The sequence below is a fragment of the Crinia signifera genome, chromosome 3 (assembly GCF_055691185.1).
Source record: "Crinia signifera chromosome 3, ASM5569118v1, whole genome shotgun sequence".
NCBI lineage: Eukaryota > Metazoa > Chordata > Amphibia > Anura > Myobatrachidae > Crinia > Crinia signifera.
In genome coordinates, this window is record NC_139219.1 from 228366044 (window position 1) to 228374524 (window position 8481).

The window sequence follows — 8481 nt, forward strand, 5'->3', positions numbered from 1 at the left end:
ATATGTTTGTAAATCCAGTCATAAGGACACTTAGACATGTGAGTTCACTGCTGTGCTGTTTTATTCCATCCAACTCCAGACACACTGCCTCAGGAACACCCACTTCCCAGCATTCCCCTGGTCCTAGGGACCATCACCGAAGATTCAGGCTTACATTAAGGGAGTGTCTACAAATATTAAGCATTCTAATACACTAACATCACACCATGCACATCCTGGAACCTATAATAGCCATCACAGTCATGTACACCTACTGGGAGTTAATCCCTGCCAATATAGGAAAAAAATGACAAGGCACAAAAATGTATTTATTGTTTTTTAATAATAGCTGGATCTAAACTCATGGCTGCAGGACACAGGACTTATGCATAAAACAGAAAATATCACAACAAGCAAAAACATTTCAAAACAAATCTAAAAAGAGGAACAACTCAGTCAATTATAAACAGAAGGTGAAGAGCATAACACACAAGTTCCTCTTTTCAGTTTCCTTTAATTATTCTTTATTACTTTTCTTTTTTAATTACATATCTGGAATAAACCGCAACACCAAACAAACTGAAAACACTCATGATGTAGTTCCACCTACTGTTGGAAGAACAATTGCCATTAGAAGTTCCAGCCCACATTGGACCAAAATATAGGCCAGATCATTCAGTGTCTACATGAGATTTGCATACCTCACAACTTTCCCCACTGGTGGAGTGGGACCTGCAATGCCCCCTGGCAACCCCCGGTTCTCCTTCCCACCCTATTCAGTGTTCACCATCTGTTCTGCAGAGCAGCGGTGATCACTTGCTCCTCCAAGGACCCCCCTTTCTGGGTGGGACAGTTTCCAATTAGAGTGGGACAGTTTGGAGGTATCAATTGCCATTAGGCAATTTGGCGGGGCAACAGGCAAGTATACCCAGGCTAGCGAAAAGTCCTGAATCAGGTCCATACTGAGAAGTACATTACTACATGTACCTCTATATCCCGATTCCCATTACCTTAGTCTGGAACCATACTCAGATAAGCTCATATATATTTTTTATAAGTATGCATAATACTTATTATTATAATCATCAAGTTGTGTTTTATTATTACACCAATTGTACACCCGAGTGCCTTCATGTTGTTTTATGTTCACTTCCTAGATAGACTGCTGGCAAAGATCACACAAGAGGAGCTGCTATTCTCACACATCTATTTGTTTATGTGTGCTTTTTGGGATGACACCACCTTCACCTAGATATAGCATTAGGATCCCCCAATATACAGAGAAGCATTGATGAGGGCTTGGGAGCTTATTCATATATTTGCAGATTATATATTTCCAAGATCTATTATCCAATGAATTCTATTATCATGTGGTATTTAAATCTGTTTACTGATATAATTTAGTCTGCTGGGGGAAAACACAATGTGTTTTCACCACAGAACATCAGGCAGATTCACAAGTAGCTACTTGATGAGATCCAGTTTCATGGGCCTTTTTTGTACACTATACATACATTCATCATCATCAATTTGATAGATAAGTAGGACATGTTTTTCAAATATCGCTGTTATTAACCATGGAATTCTGTTATTACTCATGGAATTCTGTTATTACCCATGGAATTGCCCTTATGGTTATATAGCTAATTTGTGAGGTGGAGCTTTACATTGTATATTTAGGCCTCTTTTTTATGATTAAGCTGAGTTGGTATATGGATGGAGGCCTTAACATTAATTTAGGGATACCCATAGGGGTCCCTAAAAAATAATAATGCTGCTTTGTTGCTGGAAAATCTTTTAATATTCTGGCAGATCGCCAAAGCGGTCCTCAGGGGCCAAATCCTATCATCTGTATCAGCTGCATCTGCATCGACATGAAAAACAACTTTATCAGCTGAATATTTACAAGCTTAAACACAACTAGATGATGCCTTTAACAATTATAGTACTAACCCCACTACACTCATGAAACATGTATATACCCCAGTAAAAACAAATTTTGCTGCCATTTTTTATAAAAAGAGAATCCATGTATGATTTTGAAAAAGATTATAGTTTTTTTTAAGTTTGGTAATAAAACTGTCAAGTTATTGACTAATTTATTGAAAGGACAATCCCCACCTATGGTCATTCGTCCTTTGCAAGTCCCAGATGGACAATATACATCTAGTAGTGAACCGATACTGTAGCTGAAGTAATATGTACATTTTATAAGGACCTTTAGCAATGTCCCACTTCTACGGTGGAGTCACCAACCCATCTTTGGAAAGACCTTCCTATACCTCCAGTCCCCACCCACATGCACACTGCCTTCATTTCCCCTGTCACAGAAGATGAGGGATCTTTAAACCTTATACTAGGCAAAGAACCGCATCCCTGATGGCTTCACAGCTGCATTTAAAAAAAGACTTTCCCCACTTTGTCCAAACTCTGACTCTACTTTTTAACCACATACTAGTTAACAATCTTTAACTCTGCTATTATAAAATTACTTTCCAAGATGGGAAGAGGTTTAAGTGAACTTGGGTCTAATAGGTCCATATCTCTTTTTAATCCAGATTACAAACTTCTTCAGGCTCAAGCATGTTACCAGTTATTATACATTCAGATCAAAGCAGATTTACATCTGTAAGAAGCTCAGTAGTAAATATCCATACACTAATAATTATAGGCATTATCCATACTTTTGAAATACAGAGGGGTATCAGAGAAGGATGCCCATTATCCCCCTTGTTGTTTGTAATTGCACTAGAACCATTGGCTATTGCCCTCAAGCAGAAACCCCTATATCAAGGGATAACCATAACTTCAATATATTTACACCTTGCTTTATTCGCAGAGAATATGCTTCCTAACCATTCATTACCGATCATCCTTAATATCATTGCTCACTTTAGTTCCTCCTCAGGCTAAAAAAATCAATATAGATATATCTGAACATACAGTATCTTGACTCCGACCCATCTTTAACCCCTTCCTGACAGAGCCAGTTTTTGCGTTCCTGACAGAGCCATTTTTTTCAAATCTGACATGTTTCACTTAAGTGGGGATAACTTTTTTTTGCTTTTACTTATCCCAGTGATTTTGAGATTGTTTTCTCGTGACACATTGTCCTTCAAGTTAGTGGTAAATTTGGGTCGATACAGTCTGTGTTTTTTTGTGAAAAATACCAAAATGTCGTGAAAAAATGGAAAATTTTGCAATTTGCAAAATGTCACATTTTCTGCTTGTGAGACAAATAAACATACCACTCAAAATAGTTAATAACTAACAAAGACCATATGTCTACTTTATGTTGCAATCATTATTTCAACCTCCTTTTCATTTTTTTGGACACTAGGAGGCTTCAAATATGAATAGCAAATTCTCAAATTTTCAAGAAAATTTCAAACACTGATTTTTTTAGGGACCAGTTCAGTTCTGATGTGACTTTGAGGGACTTGTATGTGAGACACCCCCATAAATGATGCCATTTAAAAAACTGCACCCCTCACAGTATTCAAAACAGCATTTTGGAAGTTTGTTAACCCTTTAGGTGTTTCACAGGAATTAAACAAAGTGTAGGTGAAATTTCAAAATTTCTTTTTTTTTGCAGAGTTTCAATTTTAATACGTTTTTCTAACGAACACAGTAGATTTTACTAGAGAAATGTGACTAAAAATTGATTCCCCCAATTCTTTTGTTTTCATAAATATCCTATATGTGGCCCTAGTGTGCACGTTGACCAAACCACAGGCTTCATAATAGAAGGAGCACCTACTTGATTTTGGAGCCTCCTTTTTATGAGATTTTTTTTTAGGCACCATGTAGGTTTCTAGGCACCATAAGTGCTAAAAGTTAGGAACCTCCCCCACAAGTCACCCCATTTTGCAAACTACACCCTTCAGGGAATTCATTTAGGGGTATAGTGTACATTTCAAACCCCCAGGGGTTTCACCAATTTTGATACAACTGGGCTGTGAAAATGAAAAAATTAAATTTTTCATTTTCACAGCTCAGTTGTATAAAAATTAGTGAAACCCCTGGGGGTTTGAAATGTACACTATACCCCCTGATGAATTCCCTGAAGGGTGTAGTTTGCAAAATGGGGTCACTTGTGGGGGGGTTCCACTGTATGGGTGCTTCAGGGGTCATTCAACCAGAATCTGTGCTGCAAAATCCAAAAATCACTCCTTCCCTTCTGAGTCCTGCCATGCACCCAACTGGTATTTTTTGGTCGCATGTGAGGCATTGCCATACTCGGGAGAAATTGGGGCACAGATTTTGGGGTGCTTTGTCTCCTTCATTCCTTGTGAAAATGAAAAATTTTGAGCCAGATCTGCATTTTTGTGTAAAAAAATGTAATTTTTTACACAAAAATGCAGTTCTGGCTCAAAATTTTTCATTTTCGCAAGGAATGAAGGAGACAAAGCACCCCAAAATCTGTGCCCCAATTTCTCCCCAGTACGGCAATGCCTCATATGTGACCCAAAAATACCATTTGGGTGCATGGCAGGACTCAGAAGGGAAGGAGTGATTTTTGGTGGTGGAATGAATGGTGGGTGCTATGTCGCATTAGCAAGACCCCCGAAGCACCAATACAGTGGAACCCCCCCACATGTGACCCCATTTTGGTCACCAGCTTTGGGAGGGGGGCTGGCGCTGCGGCTGGTGGGGGGTTGGGAGGGGTGCTGGCGCTGCGGCAGCCGGGTGGGTGGGAGGGAGGGGGGCTGCCGGGTGGGAGGGGGGTGGGGCTGGCGATCGGTGGTGATCGGTGCTGTACTTAACAGCACCGGTCACCACCGATCACTGTGTTACCGAGCGGCTTAGCCGCCGGTAACACAGAAAACGCTGCAATTGGCTGTTCACATTTGAACAGCCAATCGCAGCGATCGCCGCAAGGGGGGATGTCTGCTGTCAGGGACAGCAGACATCTCCAAACTGTCACCGCGTCTATAGACGCGGTGACAGTTTATAAAACCATGACGTATATATACGTCTTCGGTCGGGAAGTACCTCCCGACCATGACGTATATATACGTCATATGTCGGGAATATCTGTCTGGAAGCGCATATATATATATATATATATATATATATATACATACATATACATACATATATATATATATATATATATATATACACATATATATGTACACATATATATATACACATATATATGTGTATATATATATATATACATATATATGTGTGTATATATATATATATACATATATACACATACATATATGTGTATATATATATATACACATACACACACATATATATATATATATTTATATATATATATATATTTCACTGCAACACATTTTATTATTTACTGCTGCTGCTGCAGCTTGCGGGGGGGGTGGGAGGGGGGAAGCGCTGCGTGCGCTGGGGGAGCCGGGTGAGCCTGCTGTTCCGGGCGGCGGAGCTGCCGGGTGAGTGCCGGTGGGTGGGAGGGGGGTGCTGCCGCTCGGTGGTGATCGGTGCTGCACCGATCACCACCGTTTTCTGTGTTACCGAGCGGCTTAGCCGCCGGTAACACAGGAAACGCTGTGATTGGCTGTTCAGATTTGAACAGCCAATCACAGCGATCGCCGACCGGGGGGGGCACCCCTGCCCCCCCTGGGCGGCGAGGGGGGATGTCTGCTGTCAGGGACAGCAGACATCTCTTAACTGTCACCGCGTCTATAGACGCAGTGACAGTTAGAAGCCATGACGTACATGTACGTCAAATGTCGGGAAGTACTTCCCGACCATGACGTACATGTACGTCAAATGTCGGGAAGGGGTTAAAGTATACAAAAATGGTTCATTCCCATTTTTAAATACCTAGGAATTCACATTCCTGCCACAATAGATTTATTATATTCCCTTAATATTACTCCTCTGATAGCAGCTATCACTAAACTTCTTCATAGTTGGTTACTTTTTCCTTTATCTCTCTAGGACATATAGCAGTGATAAGTTTCCCTAAAAATTTTTATACCATTCAAATGCTTCTGATTCATCTAAAATGCTTTCCAAGACACCTATAGTACTATGCTTGGCATAGTAGGTGTTTAAACATAATCCTAGTATAACAAACATTTCTAGATGGGGCAATCCTATGTTCACCCCAGGATTGGATAACCAGGTCTACATAGGATTATGTAGAAATGGAATCAGGGATTCTGCAGAAGTCTTTGACCATGGGGGAAATCTGTGTTCCTTAACAGACTTACAAGAAAAGTTTAGTCTCAGTCATCAGTACTTATACACCTACTGTATATCCAAATTAGACATTTCATCAGCACACTTCAATTCACCATCAGGAATTGAGCCTCCTCTAATAGACCCCATACAAAAAATATTAATATTATTGACACGTTACATATATATATATATATATATATATATATATATATATATATATATATATATATATATATATATATATACAGAATTGTTACTCTTTTCGTCTCCTAATCTTTTGGAACCGAACAATTGATGCTTGGAAATGTGAAATACCACAAATTTACCTCCAACAGGCCAGTTATCCAATATTTGCCCCAAACAATGATTATGCTCCAATCATCTTACTTACAGGAAATACACATGGAAATTATTCACCGAGCCTTCTTCTCAAAATCATAATGCAAACATTTTGTCCTGGGAGACTTTGGGACCCAAATGTAAATGTCAATCTGCCACATCAATGGTGGGACTGTGGGAAGATCAGAAGATTTTGGGGTAAAATGGTTAATTTTATAAATATTACCTTTAAGACTAACTTCGTCTTTGACCCTATATTGTTTTTGTATCCTTGATACATATTTTACTCTCTGAGGAAGCCACTGGGGCTAACAGCAGGCGGAGAAACATGTTAGAGGCTTATTGGATAAAGACACATTGGACTCCCTCGTATCGTATAAGAATATCCCTTTCTCTTACAGTGGACACAGCTATCCATCTGATGTAGCTCTGGAAAAAGCTGCACCATTAAAGGTTATTAAAGCACCAGCAGCTGAGAGACACAGAATGGCTGGCATCCAAGAAGGGTCAATTAACCCTGTAAGATACCTTCTCATTGTCTGGCCAGACAGGACTTTTGGACAGACAGGAATTTTGGCACAAACTTCATACCACGAACCCATTATTTGCGACTACTAAGAAAGTGCAAACAGGATCAACTGCAACTGCAAACTAATAAGGAGCAGACAGGATTAATTGTACACGTAATTTACTAGGAGCATATAACTTATACTAATCAAGTCTAAAGCAAATACATGGTGGGCACAATAACGGCATACCCGGCTCACAAGTAGTGCATTATATAAGGGATATACAGCAAGTCATTGGCACACCTAGTTCAAAACACACGCTGCTTTATTGCATATTACATGCTTTTTGAATAAGATGCAATGCAATCTAGTCCAAAAAGCATGGGCCACATCGCACTGTGTATTCCCACCCTTAAAGGAAATTTCACACCCAGTAAAGAAACAGTTTCGTTACAGTAAGGGCAGCTAAGATATGGAATACTCGGCCAGAGAAGGTTGTGTTGGCTGACTCAATGGGTACGTTTAAGAAAGGGTGAGACAAATGTTAAGCAGAAATGGTAGTAACTTCATCAGGGTCATTAACAAATATATGCTGTGTACCGCGGATTATCAAATATACTGTAGGTTGAACTTGATGGACTGGTGTCTTTTTTAGACCTCATTAACTACTATATGTGATTACTGTATGTAAGGGAGACTGTACAAGGCAGGGTCTACTTGAGGAGTTAATGTTGCAACTGATGGCGCATTGATGGTGGGGAATTCAGATCCACCAGCACATTTACACATTGCTCAGGTTTCTGTAAGTCCGCTGCATGCTAGTGCACATCTAAATCAGACCCATAGTCCTAGTGTGGGTGACACTGTGTACTAGCACAAATTGTAAAAAAAATCAAATTTTACACAGAGTCGTTTTTTGAAGTTCAAAGAAGAAAGAAAAGCACCAACTGAGCTGTCTCATCGCAGTTTACAGACCATTTATTTATTTGCATGCCCGCAATATATGATTTTATTGTTGCAGGGCAGGAGATAGGGGCTGACGGTGTGTGTGTGACCAAGAGAGCTTATTGGTGCTCTGCTCCCTTTTCCACCCACTGCCTCGTGCTGCCTCTCCGTTTTACTGTCTGCCTTCCCTGTCGCCCTTTACTGCTCTCTTTACCACCCTCTGCCTCCATGTCAGCCTCTGCCACCCATCAGTCACACTCTGCCTCTCCCTACTACCCACTGTCTCATGTCAAAATCCTGCCTAAATCCTGTGTATTTGTTCTGTTATACCTGCTTTCCAGTCCTGTGTATCCCAGCCTGCTGCAGCTAGACTATTACCATGTGTCCTGAGCTTGTGCTAGTAATGAGCACCTGGGTGAGTTCTACTTCAGCCATTAACTCCGTAGTTACCGGTGGAATGGAATCATGTAAGTCTCCTGTTTACCCTGTTGGCCTCATTCAGGGGCAGATTTATTAAGCTCGGTGAAGT

The 8481-nt window shown here is 40.3% G+C and overlaps 1 long non-coding RNA gene across 1 annotated transcript; it reads right to left on the reverse strand.

Moving 5' to 3' along the window:
- Positions 1-303: 303 nt before the first annotated feature.
- Positions 304-8481, reverse strand: LOC146064272 (uncharacterized). Its single transcript, XR_014471782.1, has 2 exons — positions 6551-8481; positions 304-1843 (listed from the first exon to the last, which is right to left on the reverse strand). It is a non-coding gene; the product is annotated as an uncharacterized LOC146064272 (long non-coding RNA).